Source organism: Nannospalax galili, unplaced genomic scaffold (genome assembly GCF_000622305.1).
Source record: "Nannospalax galili isolate Female #2095 unplaced genomic scaffold, S.galili_v1.0 scaffold567, whole genome shotgun sequence".
In the NCBI taxonomy this organism is placed as follows: domain Eukaryota; kingdom Metazoa; phylum Chordata; class Mammalia; order Rodentia; family Spalacidae; genus Nannospalax; species Nannospalax galili.
Window position 1 is genome coordinate 949528 of NW_008357638.1, and position 22075 is coordinate 971602.

General features: G+C 43.7%; 1 protein-coding gene across 4 annotated transcripts in view; it reads right to left on the reverse strand.

The window, feature by feature from the left end:
• Nedd4l (NEDD4 like E3 ubiquitin protein ligase) overlaps nt 1–22075 on the reverse strand; it is a 364487-nt gene that overhangs the window by 285391 nt on the left and 57021 nt on the right. The gene's annotated exons all lie outside the window — the stretch shown is intronic.

Consider the following 22075-nt stretch of genomic DNA (forward strand, 5'->3'; position numbering starts at 1 on the left):
TTTCAGTGTCTGTAGCATTTTAGACTTTGCATTTTGGGGTTAGAGATACTCAACCTCCACCAGTCAGGATAATGCTAAAAGACTAAAGATGGCTTTTTGAAAATCAGAAAGTATTACCAGTTACAATTAAAGTAATTACATCTTGGCCAAATCATATATCATATTACCCTGGAATTCCACATAAGCATACAATCACAGGTACCAAAAATTTAAGACACAGTTCACCATAGGTGAATAGGACTTAGAGAAACTTGTTCAGTCAGTCCTGACTCTATGGTTTCCAGCTCCTCGGGTTACTTCTGGTGCTCTGGGGATTGTTTAAGCTAAATTCCTGTAAGGATAAAGTAACGGCACAGAAGTTCACAGAGAGCAAGTTAGTGAACAGAAGAAGATGTGTGCTCCACCATCACCAGCCATGAACAGACAACCCTGGATGATGAGCTATGTGAGCTGGATTTGGGCTTGTCCATACATATCTTAAAAGTTTATTAAAGGGGGTTAAGAGCACCTGCGGTCTCTGCACCCATGTTGGGCAGCTCACAACCACCTGTGACTCCAGTTCCAAGGAATCCGGCACCCTCTCTATTCTCCATGAGCACCCTACACATGTGGCATATACACACAGAACAAAATAAAAAAAACAAAAATAAACCTTTAAAAAACAGAGCTTGGGGGCTGGAGAGATGGCTCAGCAGTTAAGAACACTGGTTGTTCTTGCAGAAGACCCAGGTTCGAATCCCAGCACCCACAAGGCAACTAACAATTGTCCATAAATCCAGTTCCAGGGGATCCAACGGCCTCTTCTTTCCTCCACGGGCATTGCACAACACTTACCTACATGCAGGCAATACACTCACATACATAAAAAATAAAAATAAATAAAATATTTTTTTAAAAAAGTTTATTAAAGAGGCAAGCACAGGCAGGTCAGTGGGTTAGTGACATCATCTGCTGATCATCACTCCAAGCAAGGTATTTCAAACTACTATAACACTTAATTCCCCCAAAGCAATGGGTCAGAAAGCTGAAACGAAGGAAGGCACTCTGTTCTAGTGGTCAGAAGACAGCCAAGTGTGATGAGCAATTCACTGTGTGTCTCTGTTCTTTTATCTGATCCCAAGTCACCAATAGACACAGCTAGACTCAAATTTCAGGCCAGCCAAACATGGAGGCCAAAGGCATATGACTTTGTCACTGAAGTCACCAAGATTCCCTCTTCCTTTTGGATGACTGTGGACTGTACCAAGTCTGGCTATGAACTCCAGTGTAACCCAACACAAGCAACCTGCTTGGCTACTTTCTTGGAACTTTCTCTATCAGGGCTAAACCCACAACATGTATACATGCTAAATAAGAAGATGAAGCACAGACTACTCATTTTTTTAATCTCACATGCGTCATCTGGGTTTCTGTTTTGAAAACAAATGCTAGCAAATCTCACCCCCTGCCAAACTCCCCTTCCTCCCAAGTGCAGCCTGTTATGCATGCGTGACCGGCACTCCACAATGTGGAACTAACCACACTGTATTCGATGCACTCAGCAGAGCAGTTACTGTAGGTAGGAAATCATTAACAGTACAGTGAGAGAGCTCACTGCCATCCAGAGGCAGAGCTCAGTCAGGAGAAACAAAAGCCTCCACTGCCCTTGGCCCCCCAGACTTCATCCCAGACTTCATCCGACACTCCAGGCATTTCAATGTGCCCTCAGCGACACTGAACCATGGAGGGAAGGGTTACAAATCTCAGCACTGGGTAAAAACAAGTCTCCTGGAGCCATGCCTGCCCATCAAACCTGGAAAGGAGGGGCACAGCCACACTACCTGTGCCCACCCTCCTTACATTAGGTAATCTGAGAAAACAAAAACAAGAGAAGCCCACGAGAGTGAGAAAATAGAATTTAGGCTGCTTTTTATTACTTATATAACAGAACCTGTCATTTGGGGACTCAAAAGTTCATATAAGCCGGGCGTGTAATCCTAGCACTTGAGTTGTAGAGGGAGGCGTTCTCTCAGGTTGATACTAGCTTGGGCTACACGGCATGTTCCAGGTTAACATGGCCTACACAGTAAGACCCTGTCTCAAAACAAAACAAAAAGTGGTGCCTTTGTCATTTATTCAGAGGTAATTTACAATATGGACATCTGAACATGTAGTCCCACCAGAGCCACTTCAAAGAGAAGACTCTCTCATCTGTTAAGCTTTCTGGAATAAGAGATTTACTACCAGTCCAGAACAGGGAATGTTAGAATGAATAAATAGGTTTGTTATTGGAATTCCAAGTGGGTATCACATGTGGCACTCTCAGAAGTGATAACTGGTCACCCCAGCCATCTAAGTAGGAATGGGCACATTATGAAATAAGGTAGAAAAACAGAGGATGTGAGGAAGAGGAGGAAGAAAAACAAAGTAAGCAGATAGTGGGGAGGGTGGGTCTGTGGTCCAGTGATCACATGAAGAGAAGCACGAAGTGATGCTACAAAAGAAAGTGGTGGCTAAAGAGAGGCATGGCACTTGCAAGGGAACTTTTAACTAGGAATGTTGCAGGCCGTGTTTGTATGTTGTTTGGAAGCATACAAGAAGGGAGGAAACAATGCAGGGGAAAAAGAGTTAACTTTGGGAGTGACATCTTGAGAAGCCAGAGATGACTGGAGCCAGGAAGCGGCTGAGCCTGAGCTGTTTGTAGGGTTAGAAAGATGAGGCTGTCATACTGACTCTGTGGCTTCTCTCATTCTCAGTAACATAAAAACCAGAGACATAATCCAATAAGAGGAGAGAAGGGTTAAGAAACAGGGTATGAAATAGCTTTCTTCAAACGTAAAATTACTCAAAAAGTATAAGATGCCTGATAGGACCATGACAGCCCATCTGCATGAGCAGTCAACAAAAAGTATAAGATGCCTGATAGGACCATGACAGCCCATCTGCATGAGCAGTCAACAAAAAGTATAAGATGCCTGATAGGACCATGACAGCCCATCTGCATGAGCAGTCAACAAAAAGTATAAGATGCCTGATAGGACCATGACAGCCCATCTGCATGAGCAGTCAACAAACAGCCTGGGTGGGAGTCTCTTCAGGGGGTCCAGGCCTGTACAGTCTGAGCTGCAGCAGTACATGGGGGGAGGAGCATAGGGGCCATGAAAAGGTGAGCCCATAAGCGTGCAAACCACCGACTTTCAATTTCCAAGTATCTCAAGTAGGAAGAAAAAGAATGCAAGACCAAGGAATGGGATCAATGTTCCAGAAGTTACAAGGGTCACAAGGCGTAAGTGCACATTGAGACTTCCACAAGAAGTGGAGCCAGCAAGACATGAGAGGGAGCTATGTGTGACCAAGGCCAAGGACAGGAGATAGTCACAGCAGAAAGAAAATGCAAAGCGTGGGGCAAGTGATGGCGTAAGGGCCAAAAGGGACAAGTGATGGCGTAAGGGCCAAAAGGGACAAGTGATGGCGTAAGGTCCAAAAGGAGTTGAGGCTTTAAAAGACAGAAAGAAAAGACAGACACCAGATAAACTGCAAATGACAGGAAGGAAAACTAACCCTAGGGGACCCTGTAAGGGGGACTCCAGAAGCAGTCAGCTCAATTTCCGATAGAACAAGAAGGTAGTGAAACATCTGGGTGAGGAACTGGATGAGAGGACCGTGCTGGTGACAGACAAAACACCTGAAGGACACAGAGGAAATGATGAGACAATGACTGCAAACAGTCATTGGTGCGGTGAAGACTGTTTGGTGGTCAACAGCAAGCCGGCTGGTTCGTCCAGAATATCGCAATGTGCCTCACTGGAAAAGCTACCAATCTGAAGTCTCTATCGAAGGGCAGACTGGAGGTACGAAGGCAACAGCTACTCCAGAGCTCACTCAGTTGTGTTTAGGCTACTTAACAGCAACTGAAGACAGGGATACCTGTAACCACTCCTCTATCTCTTGCTCTCCAGCCCAGGGCAGGATGGGAGCTTCAAGTCAAAAGCCAGCTACCACTAGAGGGCAACACAGCCCCAAAACATGAGTAAATTCTAGGCGCCACTTTAATACTATGCTCTAAAGCAGAAACAGACACAACTTGAAATTTCTCTCAAGTTCGAAAACTTAGTTCATTGTTTCTCAGATGATATACAATACTATTAAAATACAGGGAGAGACGTGTGTGGCTATGCAGAGAAAAGGGTCTTGAAAGCTTCATGTCAAATGGTGAGAAGGCTCATCTCCAGGGGGTGGGAGGGGCACAAAGAAAAGGGTATAATTTCATGTCATGGGTCATATCACCTGAGTGCTTTCACATGCTGGCCTAATTTTAAAATTAAGAAATATAGTACATGAAAAACATAACTGAGCAAAATTTCAGAGAGACAGGAATGGACACTACTAGAAGCTTCTAGTCACTGCAGCTCAATCTCCAGGTAGCAGTTCCAGGGCTAAACTAACCCATCTCATCTAACGCTCTGTGCTGCCTTTGAGGGTAACAGAAGACTCACTTGCTTAGTGAAAATAACACCCAGCTGTCCTTCAGCACCCTCATATATGGGAAACCTTTGTTTTGACCCCTGTTGAATATATCAGCATGCAATGTTTACTCATCAGTTCTCTAGCTGTCAATCATCATCCTACTCCCTTCTCTCCCTTGACTCCTTCCAAAAAAGGGAAGGTCACTTAAGAGATCACTTGCCTGAAACAGCATGCCTTCCTCAGGTTAAACTGAGTCCTAACAAATACCTGTGGTATTTGCATCTCTTTGAGAGAAAACATATTCACTAAATTAGTGAATAACAACAGTGAACACCTTCCTAGTCCACACTGTCAAGTTTCAAGCATTTTGTAAAGCCAGTCCATATATGAGGGTCCTGAAGATGGGTGTTATTAAAATAAACAAATTCTTGGTAGTCATTTTGTCAAAGTTGGCAGTAGATACAAGGTGTAACATAGTGATATCCCCCAACAAGTTCATGGCTAGGAGCTGGTTCAAAACCCACCTGAACCATCCAGGAAAGCAAGTGCATCAATGAGGGTTTTGTAGTAGCACATGGTGCACGTGCAGATACTGTGGCAACAGTGTGTGAAGGAGGCTACATGAATACAGGTATAAGTGACTCCAAAATACATATGCCAGACTAGAGGAGTCCAGAGAGCCCAGGGGCAGGCTGAGGGCAGGGAGGGACATCAGAATGGACTGATTCCTATCTCAAGAGCTATCCACACTTTCTCCCTCTGCTTCCCCCAAGTTTCGGGCAGAGCAAAGGTGAGCATTTAACTAGGGATTGGCCAAGCTCGCGCAGATGTTTTGGACACCCTGACCCATAAGGCCCCCTAGAACAGAAGGGCACGATGTGGCCTTAGAAAGGCGCCATCAAAGGGTCAGGTCAGCAGGAAAGCTATGGATTTTGACTATTTGGAAGTAATACATATTCAGCAGAGACAGGCGCTTGGGTTAAATGCAAGGAAACACCACTGGATTTACTTCCATGAAACAATGAAGCCATCATGTTTACAATCCCAGGGATATCACTGGCCTGGGGTTAACACTAGGGAGGATCAGGCCAAACCCAAGACAGATGCTAAGCCCTACCTTCAGGAAGGCAGCAGAGGTCAGAGGTGACATAGATCCAGGTCCCTAAGGGAAACCTAGCTTGGGTTGAGGCGCCAAAGGTGTTCTAGAATCAACACTGAGTATGACGTAGCACTCCTGGACCAACGCCACCTGGCGAACCTTCACTAGAAAGATGGAGGGGGTCTGTTCTTGGGTGACAGATATTAGATTGAAGTGGCAACTTCCCTCACTGGGAAATGAAGAAATCAGAGAGGCTTCCTCTTCTAGCATCAACAGCTTATGACTTCACAAGAACTTCAGGAAAATTTCCAAGATTTCATACAAAAGTCCCAGAGTGGTGAACAGCCAGGTCCAAGGTGGAGCACAGGGGTGGGCAAGTCAGTTCTAAGGCTGATTTTTGTTCTAATTGATTGTTTATGCAAATAAGCTATTTTAACAAATTCGCCTGTGTCACAGAACTTCTAATTATAACAGGAAATAAAAATTTTTTTTAAAGCTGCAAGTTCACTTCAACTTAGTTTTCATTTGTATCTGTTTGTGAAATTTAAGGTCATGAGTTTATGTCAGCCTTAGGTCCCAGGCACTAGAGCACTTGAGAAGCGGAGGTTACTATGTATGCAATATTAACCAACAATAGAATATAAAAAGTACACACTGACAAAGTGTGTTCTTAAGCAAATGCGCGTGCTCATAACAGCAGATGTGACTACTGAATCACAAAGTGTTTTGGTTTGGTTGAGCTTGTGTGTGTGTGTGTGAACATACATCTGTGTGCATGCAGAAGTCAGAGGTCAACCTCAGGTGTCATTCTACAGGAGTTGTCCAACTTGTTTTTTGAGACTGGGACTCTCACTGAATCAGGGCTCACTTGATTAGGCTAGACTAGTGCATGCATGCCACCATGCCCTGCTTTTCTTCCTTCATGGGTGCTAGTGACCCACCTGAGCTCTATGCCCAGCCTCCACTGAGTCACAAAGTTTAATGTTCACTGAAGTTTTATAAATCTGGGTGTGCTTCTGAGACTACTTCATGAATGAAAGGGGGAAGTAAGCCCTTTACAACATGTTGGAGTCAAAGACAAGGGGGTCTGATAAGGTTGTCAAGAATACTCCTGGCTGGGTTGTCATTCACAGTCACTTAGCATTTGAGGCATGGTTGTTGGGGGAGGCGGGGAAGGGAGGGGACCTTAAATGAAGCAGAGGCAACCAGAATGTGAGGGTTAAAAACAAGGCCTCTACTGAAAGCTACAATGAAGGAGGGAACTTCCCTTTCCAGGTCACAGGCAAGGGTATATTTCCTGCACCCCTAGGGAAACACAGTCAAGGGCAGTAACTGTACAGATCCAATTTCATTATCTTATAATTTTGCTTTTTATCATTACAGTATAGGTCCATGATAAAGAACCCAAAAAAAAGAAGGAAAAAAAAAAACAAAAAAACAAAAAACGGGTGATTGCTTCCCTGTAAAGAAAATGCACAGAAGCAATGCTCTTTCCTTCCAAACTCAAAAATTGGCCCAAATCAAATTCAAACCCGACAAAAAATTAATTGATTGCTTATTATTTTAAACATAAATTACTCAGGATGCAAATAAGAATGGGCTGTTTCTCTCCTTCAGAGGAACTGGGTCTGGATATATTGCTACATCCTCCATAATGTAGATGTTGATCAACAGTTAGGTCTAGAACCATGACCTAAAGTGTATCTGGAAGGGCTGGAGAGATGGCTCAGAGGTTAAGAGCACTGGCTGTCATTCCAGAGGACGCTGGTTCAGTTCCCAACACCCACATGGCAGCTAACAACCATCCACAACTTCAGTTCCTAGGGATCAGACATTCTTTTCTGACTTCTGTGGGTATTTCATGACATGGGTGCACGTACATACATGCAGGCAAAATGCTCATACATATAAAATAAAAATAAATAAAATACTTAAAGTATATCTGGAAAAAAACAAAGCACTCAGAAAAGAAGTGGTTCTGCTTTGGACTAGTTAATTCTAAGTTCTGAAAGCCTCAGATGATTTCTCCACTGTGTACTAAGCCCTTGCTTTCTCCTGGGTGGGGCCTGTGCAAGGCTTCTTTCCTGAGCCTGAGATTCCCATCCCATCCCATCCCATCCCATCCCATCCCATCCCATCCCATCCCATCCTGCGTAAGGGAGCTCCAGCCAGCAGGCTTCCTCTTACTTCTCTCCCTTTCCTTCATCCCACCAGGGGCCAGAAAGTCTTGCATGACTACAGAGAGCTGGCTGAAGCAAAACAAGCCCTTTCCTTGTCTTGTTTCTCATTATCCTGTAATAGAGATCTGACCAAGGCCAGTCTGCCCAGTCGCATCCCCACAATCACTAGGACGGGTTACATCTGCCTACTTTTACATTACAAAATCCACTGGCCTGGCCATACATGCCACATTCTCCCAGGGTACAGCTTCAGGATTGCTAGAGGATGATGTTTTGGTCCCCTCTGCAAACTCTTCTGCTGTGTAACCTGCTGGAGGCAGGAGAGTTCATGGCTTACAATGGACAGCTCTAAATCAATGTAGTATGTCTTACCTGGAGTGACTCCTTTCAAATGCAGGGTCCTGAGACCCAGACTTGTGTTTGGCACAGCCCATCTTGGGAGAAATCCACCCCTGGGACAACAAACCACAGCTAAACCAAAAGCACAGACAAAATTCATGGCACTCTGTCCCACTGGGCTCTGAACAATTTTAACAAGTCTAATTTGTTTATTTCCATAAAATTTCCATAAAATTAAATGATTTTATGATCAATTTGGTGACCCACAGAAAATGCTCAAGGAACAAGATATGTACAAATAAGGGGATTCTGAGTGGTTTTCTGCATCAGGTATCGTAAACAAATAACCAAGTGTCACTGTGTCCAGCCAGGATACCAGTCTGAGTTACCAAAGCCTGTGGAGGCGCTCTGTGAAATGTGCCTGGTCCTACTTAGGCACAGGACCCACTGAGAGAAGGGACACAGCAGTTTAGGTCAAAGTTTGGTAGTACTCAGTATCATCAAGTTACCCAAAAACCATCAACCTAAATCTGTATTTCTGCTCCTGCACCCCAATCTCCAATTCCAATTTACAGCTCACAAGTACAGGGCTTCCTAGAGTCTGCCAAATATCGACCCTGCCACTGATTTTTCTAACCTATTAGTAGGGAGAAAGAATCCCATTCAAAGATCTCTCTGCACCAAAAGGGAAGTATAAAATTCACTCTATTAATGAAAGTCATGAAAGTGCCCCCATTGATCACTCAGTGGTCTGTTTCTCCATTGGTCACTGTTTTACTCTTCAGCACATCCGAGATGGACATTCTCACCATTTAAGCAGTTACTAAACAGAACAAGGAAAGTGCAAGTCATTCCTTCAAAGGTCCAATAATAGAATCCTAATTCCTCTTTTTCAACCCAGACCTTGCTCCCAGCCTCTCCCTCCAAAGTGCTGAAAGTTAGAATTTAGTATTTCTCTTTAACATCCCATGGCAAGCTTTTAAGTTCATCTTGAGAGGTCTCCCAGAAACCCCTCTTGGTATCTTAATATCCTGCATTAATGAGAATAAACACACACTAACCCTCTGGGCTTCTTTGTGAGAACCCTGAACTCAAGCCAGCAATTTTATCTATTCCTAAGACTGTTTTAAAAACTATCATTAACATACAGGAATTCCATGGGGATTTACAGTCCTTAGAAGGCAATCCAATTTTGTAGCTTTAAGCACCTACTATGTGCCCAGAATAGAAGAGAGGGAGAAACAGACAGCCAGTCCAAGGCCAATGAGCCAAATTCATAATGTAGACATCTTAAAATTAAGTCTACAGGAGACAGAATAATGGCCCCAAGAGACAGCCACATCCCAATCCTCGACTGTGTGACTCTGTTGGGTTACATGGAAAGGGGGGAGTCAAGTTCTCCCTGGAATTAATATTGCCAATCAGCTGACCTTAAAATAGGGAGGTCATCACTGATTATCTAGATGACCATGATGTAATCACAATAGCTCCTGAAAGTAGAGAAGACTGAGGAAGGGAGCTGGGGAGGGTTGTGGCAATGACAAGGCAGTGCTCAGAGAGAGGCTGTGTTGCTGCCTTGAACTAGAGGAAGGGGCCTGGGAAAGCAGGAGCCTCCAGAAGCAGAACTGGACAGGGTTCTCTCCTGGAGCCTCTGGAGGAACGCAGTACCAACAGCAGCCTGATTTTAACCCAATGAACCCGTATGGGGCTTCCCTCTCCTGAACTGCAAGGTAGCACATCTCTATTGTTTTCAGTTATCGCATTTGTAGAAATGTGTCCCCAGCCAGAGGCACTGGTCTGTGAGTCCACATGATATCTAGAGGGCTCCTTTTTCCAAGTCCCGACTTACACTAATCAAGTGCTGTGCGAAAACACACATCGCATTTTTAATACTAGTGAGAAAAAGGAAGGCTTTCAAAGATCTTCCAATAATCCCAATTTTAAAAAATCTGGCCCTGCAATTTGTGAATGCCATGGACAGCAGACTTTATCATGAGCAAGCCTGAAGCTTCTATAAGTGACAAACATGCCTGAGCATAAACAACTCCTGACAAGGTTTGGGTGGCTAGTCCCTTTGCCCGTTGAGCCATCTCCCTGGTCCTGTATCAACAAAAAAACTCCTACAAGTAAGCAGAAGAGCCTGGCTACAAGCCTGATTACGGAAAAGGAGACTCATTACAAAACAAGAGCCCTAATTCCAGCTACTGTTTCAGTATGCCCTGCTAGGTTCTCAGGGAAGGAATCCTTACATCTATGTCTGTTTACAATGGTCTCCATTTTCACAGACCTCCAATTCCAAACCATATGCCACTTGTATACCAGTGATGTATTTTTCAATTAGATGATTCCTCCCTCTGTTAAAATGTTTCAATGGTTATCTCACCACTTCTTGGATAACAAATTGTTACCCTGTCTACAAGGCCCTGTGACTCTGGCCTGTCTTGGGCCTCCTCTCTCTCCAGTCTCCACATTCTAGCCCCACAGGCTGGACTTCAGCTCCCCTGTCTGCCAGGGCATTCCTGCCTTACAAGACCCTCCAACTGTCAGGGCACTTTCTACGGCAAGTTCCTCCCTACCACAGGGTATTTCCTGACACATTCCTGGTCCCAAAGAGAAAAACTCAACCTGGGAGTCTCTCTCCCTGCCCCATGGAAAGTCCTTTGCATCCTCTTTGGTCATGCCCATGGAACCATCACTTCCTGTGCTAACAATGCCTTCTTCAGGGATGCATCCAGAAGGACCTGCCTGAAGCTGCCTCACTGCTAACTTTGAAAGTATAAGAAAGAAACTCAGTGGGTTCAAGCGCTTGCTGCATAAGCATGAGGACTTGAGTTTGAATCCCCGGCATCCTCAGAAAAAGCTATGTGTGGCTGTGCATGAACCTGTATCCCCAGTGCTGGGGCGAAACAGAGACAAGAGGATCACTGAACATGCTAGATGCCAGCCAACTCCAGGTTCAGTGACAGACCCTGTCTCAAAGGAATAAGGTGGAAAGTGATAGAGCAGGACCCCAGCTTCTTCCTCCGGCCTTCGTATGCCCACAGGAACACACATCCACACACATATGTGCACATATATACACATATACCATACATATATACCAAAAATTTTATATATGTGCTTGTATGTGTATGGGAAGGTATGCACTCTAAAATAGTGACAAAAGGTATAACTAATAAATACATAAACCAAATAGCTGTTTATTATCTGGCTTTATGCACTGTATAATTGTGCTGTTTTATTATGACTTTCTTGCAGTACGGTAGGTTTGCTTACAGCTGCATCACCACCAACACAGGAGGAATGCTTTCAATTACACTGCCTACAGCTCACTAAATGACAGGAATTTTTCAGCCCCATTACAATCCTATGGAACCAGGGTCATCTACATGGATCCTCACTAACTGAAACACTGAAACATGGTATGTGACTGCCTACTTAAATATGTATTATATTTATTACATTACACATGAAAAGAAAGCCCTTTCCTTCACAGCCTTTGTGCAATCTATACCCACATTTGCATGTGTTCATTTACCATCTGTCCCCAGTTAGCCCATCTCCTCCAGGGAGGCAGGAACCATCTGCTCTGTCACCACAGAAAGCCAAGCAGGCATGATGCCAGGCTGGTCACTCAGAGAGGTCAGTGTTGCACTCATCTTTAGAAACCACCTTAGTCAATTGCTTCCTACAACAGCCTCTCGTTATGGGTAGCTCATAAACATAACTTCACTCCTTGTGGGTTCTGGAGGCTAGGAAATCAAGATGAAGGTTCCTACCTGTTTCAGTGCCACCTCCTAGTCCCCAGCCAGGTCCTCCAGTTATGCTCTCTGATGGAGGGATGAATAGGCCTCTCTGTGGTGTGCCTTTCATCAAGACACTGACTTCATTAAGGCAGGTTCATAGGCTGATCACCTCCCAAAGACTCCACCTCCTAACATCACTATATTATTTTTTTATTTTATATGTACAAGTGTTATGCCTGTATATGTGTATGTGTACCCATGTCACACACAGTGGACAGAAGAGGGGGTTGGATCCCTTGGAACTGGAGTTACGGACAGCTGTTAGCCACCATATGGGTGCTGGGATTTGAACCCGGGTCTTCTGCAAGAACAGCCAGTGCTCTTAACCGCTGAGCCATCACTCCAGCCCACATCACTATATTGTAAAATAGGATTTTAACTTGAGACTTGGAATAGACAGAAAACATTCAGTCTACAGCAGAAACCATATGGTTTTATATTATGAATTTCAAATATAGACATTAAAAATTCATCTTATTTTTACTAATGTAACGTTTTTTTAAATTTATTATTTTTATTTTATGTGTATAAGTGTATTCCCTGCATGTATGTGAGTACATCCATGTCGTGCAATGCCTCGGAGGTCAGAAGAGGGCATCGGATTCCCCTGGAACTGGAGTTAAGGACTGTTCGTGGCCGCCACACGGGTGCTGGGAATCGAACCCGGTCCACTGCAAGAGCAGTCAGTGCTCTCAACCGCTGAGCCATCTCTCCAGCCCCCAATGTAACTTTTTTAAAAATGAAGACAAATAGAAACTTCCACCTAAATCCTTCACTAAAGAATAGTGGTTAGCAGCCAGCCCAACATAGATGAGTTCTAGAGAGATCCTGTCTCAAAAGACAAGGGGGACAGTATGATGCCCAAGAGCATTCTCTGACCTCCCCATATATCTGCACATAAACACGAACACATACCCACATGCACATGCACACACACAGAGACACACACTAGTGATAAGATGTGATTTTTGTGCTAAAATATGATTCACATCTCTCTGGTAACATAAGGTTAGCACTGCCTTAAAATTTTTGATGTGGACAATAACTGGTTAAAAAACCAAACACTGATAAATCTACACATGCTAAGAGCCAGAGCTTCAAGTGACGAGAAGTATACACAGCAGGGTGAAGCACAAAATGGTCTCAGTTTTGTTGGAACTTAAAGAAAACAGCCTGTGGCATTCGTTAGGACAGCTCTACTCAGACAGATGCAAGAACACATAGCAATAATGGCACAGAATGCAGGGACCCTTATACATTACTGATAGGGATAGAAAATGGCACAGATGCTTTACAGAATTGTGCTGGATAGCTTTAGTGTGAACTTGACTCACCTGGGTTGAGGGAGCCTCAATTGGGGAATAGCCTTCATTGGACTGGCCTGTGGCCCTATCCATGGGGCATCTTCTTGATTTTTAAGTGATGTGGGTGGTGCCACCCCTGGGAAGGTTGGCCTGTGTTGCATAAGAAAGCAGTCTGAGCAGGGGCCAGGGGAGCAAGTCAGTAAGCAGCGGTCCTCCATGGCCTGTGCTCCAGCTCCTGCCTCCAGGTTCCTGCCCTGAGTTTCTACCTTGGGCTCCCAATGAACTGTGACCTGGGATATGTAAGCTAAATAAACCCTTTCCTCCCCAAGTTGGTATTGGTTTTGTCACAGCAATGGAGAAACAAACTAGGATAACAATAGTCTGGTAGTTCCTTGAATGGTTAAACATGGTATTAGCAAATGATCAAGCCATTTTACTTATAGATACAAAGCCAAGACAAAACTTGTATATACAGACATGAGTACCTGAGCTGGGCATGGTGGTAACACATTTATAATCTCTGCATTTGAGAGGCTGAAGCAGGAAGATGGCTCTGAATTTGAGGCTAGATTAAGCTACATAGCAAGACCTATCTCAAAATTAATTGACTAAGAATTCTGTTCATAAATGTTTATAACACCACTATTTTTCATAGCAAAGATGAGGAAACAACTCAATATTCAACAACTGATAAATATATAAGCAAAACCCTACAGGCATCCACCTGCCTTCCATTTTCAAAACTGACAATTTTATAATCTACTATAGCCTGTACAGTAAAATAGTTTGACCAATTAAAAAAGAATTGAGTACTGGTACAAAACATGGATAACCATTGAAAACACTATATTAGGGGGCTGGAGAGATGACTAAGTGGTTAAAAGCACATACTGCTCTCGCAGAGGATCTGAGATGGTACCCAGCACCCACATTAGGTAGCTCACAACCACCTGTAACTCCAGCTCCAGGGGATCCGATGTCCTCTTCTGGCCTTTGCAGGCACCTGTACTCACATGTACACAACCCCCCACCCAAGACACACACATATACACATAATTTAAAATAAAATAACTTTTTTTTAAAGGCACTACAATAATTGAAAGATGCAGGCCACTAAGGGCCAGACAAGGATTGTTTCAATTATCTGAAATGATCAGAATAGGCAAATCTAGAGTGATACAAATTAAAGATTGCTTACGGATAAGAAAGCAGTGTGAGGAAGAACTGGAAAATGATGGGTATATGATACCACGAACCTTCTTGAGATAAAGAAAATATTCTCAAACTATAGTGATGCTTGTCCAGTGTTGAATAGGATAAAACCATTGAATTGTATACTTTGCTTTTTTTTGAAACAGAAATGTGTAGCCCAAGTTAGCTTGGAACTCAATATATAGCCCAGGCTGGCCTCCATCTTCAAATTTTCCTGCTTCCAGAGTGCTGGGATTACAAGCACCATGCCACTGTATACTTTAATCCACATGATATATTAATTATATGTCAATAAGCTTTAAAAATAAAAGCATGTGCATTTCTGACACTCAAATTATTTTTAAATGCATATGGCAAAAAGATAATGGTGGTAAAATAAATGTTATTAGTCCCAGATATATGTATCTATCCACGTGTGTACATGCATGATTGGGTATATACTGACAAAAATAGTGAGTTCAAAACTGATCTGTGGTTCATAAATAGAAAAACAAGTGTGTAAGATTCAGCACCTCCCACGCAAATCTGAGTCAGGAAGGGTGACTCGCAAAGGTTGTGCAAGAAATTACCTCCCAGATCTCCACACCAGTCTCAACAGCCTATAGCATAGAGTTCTTTCATAATGTAGGTACCTCCATCAGAAACTGGCAGAGCTGCCCTCTAGAATATACTAGGAAAAGTTGCTGGAGCAATCCAGAGCTCTGTGGTTCTGGGATCTTAATGAGCTCAAAATCAATAGGAGTCTTACTGGTTTACAATGAGCTAAAAGTGATCACATAGGCAGGAGTCATGGTATATGCCTCTGATTTCAGGATTCAGGAGGCTGAGACAAAAGGATTACGAGTTTGCAGTCAGGCTGGGCTATATAAAAAGATCATCTTGAAAAAAAAAAGATGTCACATGATCATACCTAGGTTCTGGGTAAGGAAAAATCCTCCTATCTATACTGGGGACAAAGGTCCAAACATCTGTGAACAACCTTACCAATTACCCAGCTACCAAATCTCAGGTCCTAGTCTTCCTGGCCAAGGCCCTGAAGAGAAGCTTGTATCCATCCAAAGTGCTTTCATTCACAAAGCAACCAGACTCATGTGCCCATCCAGCTACCTATAAGAAGGACTGGTACAACACCTCAGGCATCCCCAACTCAGTCCATCTTAAGTGGCAGTCTCTGCTCAACCTACATGTCTTATCCCACCCTTGTAGGAATAGTTCTAGCTACATAAACACACAAGCTGTGAACCTAGGTCCTTACAACTCTGACTTTAACAACAGCCATATCAATAGCCACATCAACTGCAACCCAAATTCAGGACTTTGGTCTCAGCAAAATCAACACAAAAATATAATATTCTTCCCATCTTTTCCAAATCCTTCACATTGCCATCAGAAGTCTAGTCTTGTCTTCCTTATCTGTAAACACTGAATCACTTTCCAGCATCAAGCCTCCCAGTGGTACCCACTCACTTTGCTCCACTCATTGCCCCATGTCATCTTGAGTCCTTCCAGCCTCAGAGTGCACACTGTCCTGGTCCTCTGGATTGCTGTCACAGATCCTCTTACCACTACCTACAGTAACTTCTCCCCTCTTCAATTCAGGTACTTGCTCATTTTTATGTGTATGAGTGTATTGCCTGCATGTGTATAAGTGCACCTGTGTCATGCAGTGCCTGTGGAGGTCAGAAGGAAGTGTTAGATTCCCCTGGAAAATGGAGTTACAGATGGTTGTTAGCCACCATGTGGATGATGGGAATCAAATCTGGGACTTCTGCAAGAGCAGCTAAGGCTCTTAACCACTGAACCATCTCTCCAGCCCCTTTAAAAATGCTTTTAGCCGGGCGTGGTGGTGCACGCCTTTAATCCCAGCACTTGGGAGCAGAGGCAGGTGGATCTCTGTGAGTTCAAGGCCAGCCTCATCTACATAGTGAGTTCCAGGTCAGCTGGGGCTACAGGGAGATACTGTCTCAAAAAGATAAAAAAAGATTAAAAAAAAAGCTTGTAAAAGTCCCCTAATTTGGGGCTAGAGAGAAGGTTTGGTGGTTAGGAGTGCTTACTTCTCTTGTAGAGGACTCGGGTTTGGATCACAGTACCCGCATCAAGTGACTTAGAACCACCTGCAACTCCAGTTCCAGGGACTCTGACACCCTCTAACCTCTGAAGGCACCTGCATGCATGTGATACACATAAACTCACACAGGCAAACACACATACACATAAATAAAAAATAAATAAATCTTTTTTTTTTTTTAAGTCCCTTAATTTGTTCACATCGAATTCTTCTTTAACAGGGCTAGGGAATACAGCTCAGTTGGAACTCTGGCACCATAAACTTGATCCCCAGCACCATATAAACTAGATGTGGTGGCACACACCTGTAATCAGCATTCTAGAGGTACGAGTAGGAGAATCATAAGTTCAAGGTCATCCTCTGCTACATAGTGAGTTCCAGGCCAGAATATGGAGCTCTCTCTCGCTCTCTCTCTTTCTCTCCTCTTTCTCTCACTCTCCCTCCCTCGCTCTCAAAAAGAAGCCTCCTTTACCTGTCTGCCTCCATAGAATTTTCCATACATTGACATGCATTGAGGCATGTAATTATCCAGTGAGATGTGTACAGTCACTTTTGACCGTTGAGAAGATTAAAGCCATTTGTGTGATACAGTAGATCTGATGAAGCTGTTAAGTGACAAGGCTAGGATTTGCATCCCAGTCTTAAATTGAATCTCTACTATACCACAATGTGCTCATTAATATAGTAACAGTATAAAATTAAAGCTTTTTTGGAAGCTTAACATTGAGAGATTTACAGAATATTTCTCTATTAAAACATAACCATTTTGAAGCAAGAAGCTACTTTTAGGGCTCTAACATGAACCCCAAATTCTGCCTCCCCCGCCCCATGATAAGAATTCTATCATGACCCGTTAGGGGCTCTATTTTATTCTTTTATTTTTTGTGGTGCTGGGCCTCACCCAAGCTGGTAATCAAGTATTCTGCCACTGGGCTGAATCCCCCAGACCCAAGGGCAGCATATTTATTTGCTTGGCAAACTGAAATGTCTATCAAAATGAAAAATACTGATTTCTGAGGCTAACGTTTAGCATCTGTGATGATGGTTAATCTTCCCTGTCAACTTGACTGGTTAGAATAACCTAGTAGATACACCTCTGGGCATGTCTGTGGGGGTGTTTTCATAGGTTTAACTGAGAGGGACGGACTCACCCTGAATCTGGGTGGCACCATCCCATGGAGTAGCGTTTTGGACTGAGTAAAAAAAGGGAAAAGGAGAAGTCAGCTGAGGACCCACATTCATCTCTCTGCTTCTTGATGGGTGGCACAGTGTGTGACCGATGTCCTCACTGCCGCCACCATACCTGTGTGACCAATGTCCTCGCCCCGGCCACCATACCTTCCCACCATGATGGGCTGCAAAATGTGGGCTAAAATAATCCTTTTTTTTATGTTATATCTGTCACGTGTTTTGTCACAGCAATGAGAAAAGTAACTAATAACAGATAACTCGGCACTTTCTGGAATTCACCTAAGCTCTGACCACATCAATGTTCATGCTGATTCCAGGGTGCTCTTCCCACCGCACAAATGGTTCTTTCTTCCTTATCTATGGCATAGTCTTCTGAAAGCCATTTTCCAACATCTCTAGGAACAGGCACTTGCCTCTAAACCACTGTGCTTCAGTTCTCTCCAACCCTTAACAGACAAGTAGTCCTGTTGTCAGCTTCCATTACTAACCTTCTGGCTAATGGCTGAACAGTGCCCTACAAATTTCATACACTGAAGTCCTACTCTACCCTCAGAACCCCAGATTGTGACTGCATTTGGAGACAGGTCTCTAGAGCAGGAATCAAGTTCAAACTAGGTGACTAGAACAGGCCCTAACCTAACAGGACTTCCTTGCAGGAAGAGGAAAATTGGAAGCATAGAGGGAAGGCCTGGAGAAGGGACAGGGAGAGGAGAGCCATCCCAGCCAAGAGACAGGCCAGAGGAAGCCAGGCCTCCTCACACTTTGATCTTGGATTTCTAAATCTCCAGAAAATAAAGGTCTGTTGTTTAAGCCACCCAGTCTGTGGTCCTTTCTGGCAGCCCTTGAAAACTAATACATTTCCTAATCATTCGCCTGCCTTGTCAAGCAACACAAGCTGCAAAGGACTTAGGGGTCAAGTTGGGCTCCTGCTTCAAATCCTTCTGGCATGACTTTGGGCAAGCAATTGAGTTTCTCACTGCAAACAGGGACCGCCCACTCTGCCTAAATGGGCAGATTTTGAGGATTAATTGTGGCCAGAAATTATATTAAACAAATTTTTGTAAAAATTGTGTATGTGTGTGTGTGTGTTTTGTGTGTAAAGTTTACTCTCTGCTAAGCACTTCTCCCATAACTTTGCATACGTTAAGTTATTTCAATGTCTGGACTGTGTCCTTCCTTAGCCTATTTAGGGAAACAAGTTGCCCAAAAGTCACAAACAAAACAGGGCAACAAGCCCTCTCCCCAGGCAACCCAGCCCCAGACTGTACTTCTGACCTAGTAGGCCCTTACCCTCTCCACAGCACAGGCTGTGTGTCTGGCTCTCTCTCAAATCACAGTGTCAGGCACTTGGCAGATACTCTATAATGCCGAGCCTGTAAGGTCCCCATGAGTGGCAGCTTATACCTTTCTTGGTACCTTTCCACAGGCCAAGGCTTTCAAAATTATCTTAAAATACTGTGCAGGTTTGTTTTAAATGTCAAGTTGCCAAAACTTATAATCACCTAAGAAGAGTCTTGATGAGGAATTGTTTACATCAGGTTGGTCTGTGGGCATGTCTATGCAGGACTGTCTTAACTGATGTAGGAAGACCCAGTCCATTGTGGGTAGCGCCATTCCCTGGGCAGGGGCTCCTGAACTTTACAGGACAGGATAAAGCTGAGTAGAAGCAGCAGCAAGAAGGCAGCAAGGGTGTGTTCATTTCTCTCTGCTCTTGACTGTGGATGTGATGTGACTAGCTGCCTTGACTTCCCTCAAGGACGGACGAAACCTGTAATTCTAAGCCGAATAAACCCCTTCCTCCCCATATGCTGCTTTTCATCAGGTGTTTTCATAATAACAGAAATGAAACTAGAAGAAATACCTACCAATAATGAAGCTTCTACCAGGTTCAAAGCTTAGCTGGAGTTGAAGGGACAAGACTTAAGACAGGATACAACCTGGAAGTAAATCCTACCATAGTCTAGTTATCCACAATTAGACTCCCAGTCTGAAAGTTGATCTGCACTACATCCTAGGACCCCAGACCACCATGAAGCAGGGACAGCCCCACACAGGAGTTGTACCTGGATGAGGTCACCTGATACCTGGAGCAGGCCTCAGAGAAGCAAAGATCTGCCCCCTCAATGGACACATACAGCCAGCCAAGAATGAATTTCTTCCTATAAAGTAAAACAGCCCTGGCTGGGCAGGGGGCTGGTGCACACATCTGGCTGCAGGGCTTTCTAGGGTTTTTCTTAATGCTGGTCATTAAGTTAAATATCCTACCTAGAAGACTGACTACTAAAACAGGGAAAAGCTGTGTTTGACAAGGTAGTCTTCAATCTGTATCACAGGTTATTTCCACTAACGGCAATTGCTTTAAGTTAGTTTTTATGCTTTTTTTTTTTTTTAAATCCCAAAAGAACCATTTGAAAGCACGTAAGCCACCCTGAAAGAGAAAACCTAGTTTTATCATAATCTAGTTCAATAAAAACTAAGATGCAGGCAGAGGGTATGAGACCTCCTGAACAATTAGCTTCACAGTAGCACATTGATATGTGACATCAGGCCACAGTGGGTTCTGCCTATTTTTCTTAACCGTTTTTATAATATAAATAAGAAACAGGAGTGAGAAATAAAAATAAAGATAAGAGGTAGAGGGCAATTTGGTCCAGAACACATTACCAGTGATCCTATGCAAAGATAAACCGATTCCCTCGGCAATTTAAGAGATGTAGATTAGGATCTTGATTTCCTATTACGTGATGCTCATTACCTAGTATTTATTAAGCAGTACGGTTCCAGGCACCAGCCACCAGAGTGACTAACACAACGTCCCTAGCCTCCAAAGTCTGCTGGCTAGGAAACGGTAACTCGGCTACAACACAAGCACAGCCTCAATCATGGAACAGCAAGAAGAGCTGCAACGTGCATCACTGAGGACAGCATCAAGTGCAGGCTGAGGCAGAAGGACTGAGAGTTTTAGGCCAGCTTGGATGGCACAATGGGTTCAGGCCTGCTTGAGCTACACAGCAAGACCTTGAATCAAAAACATAAAAGCAAACATCAACACTATCAAGGGAACCGGTGCTGAACAGTATCATACGGTGTACAACAGTGCACGGCATTATCATGATCCATTAGGACACATAGCATGATCATGGCCTATTACAGAACACTGCATCATCCTGGCCCACTGTAACACATGCACTGTCATGGCCTCTTGTGGCACAGAGGCACACATGCACTGTCATGGCCTCTTGTGGCACAGAGGCATCACCATGACTCATTATGGTACATAGGCATCATCACGGCCCATTAAGACATTCCTGGGCACCAGCCATCTTACTCCATTACCTAGTCCTCCTTACAAACAAATTTCCTGGAGCTAAGACAGCCAGGCCACCATATCTTCACTGGGCACACAGCTGCCAGTCAGTCCCTATAAGCTGCTCTGATATTCGGCAAATCTCAAAAGCCCAGGTTCTTTGCAGGTCCTGATGCCTGCTGGGCATTAACTCCTCTCTCCTAGAGGGAACTGAGGTCACACCAACATGACTACTAATGAAACTTCCTCTGCTTTTGTAAGGCAAGCCCAACACTTTTTCTTCTGTAGAAATCTCTCAGAATCTTCATTAGCAGGGTACGATATGGGATGTGTGTGTGTTAACTATCATATGTACATGTATGTGTACAGTTTTCAATTATGATGATAGTGCAAGTTGAAACCATGCAAGGCAATGTTAGGGATCACAAGGGAAAAAAATGGCAATTATTCTATAATCTAAAAATTTTTGTGAAAACACTTAAAACTTACTGTCAGTTACAAATGTGCAGGGAATTTTCTTTTTTTTTTTAAGAAAATAGTACATTAGCCAGGTGTGGTGGCTCATGCCTTTAATCCCAGAACTTGGGAGGCGGTGGCAGAGGCAGGCGGATCTCTGTGAGTTCAAGGCCAGCCTGGTCTACATAGTGAGTTCCAGCTAGAGCTATAGGGAGAGCCTGTCTCAAAAATGACAAAAAAAAAAAAAGGAAGGAAGGAGGGAGGAAGGGAAGGAGGGAGGGAGGGAGGGAGGGAGGAAGGAAGGAAGGAAGGAAGGAAGGAAGGAAGGAAGGAAGGAAGGAAGGAAGGAAAACTGTTTAAAAGACTTGGCTTCTTTCCTTGCCCGAAGCATCTTTTTCATGTCTTGGCAAAATAGCATACTTTGAGGGAGTAAAATTCATTAGCATCAAGAATTTTAAGATGAATAATTCAAAGAATTAGTATTTTCACAATACTGTATCAGCCACCACTAAATTGTCCCAAACAGTGCCATCACCCCAAAAGGAAACCTTGTACTCCTACACACTGCTATGTCTCACTCTCTCAGCCCTTGGCAATCACTACTTTTAAAAAAAAAAAAAATTTTACTGGGGCAGCCAATCTCGGGCAACACCGCTAGTTATCAGGG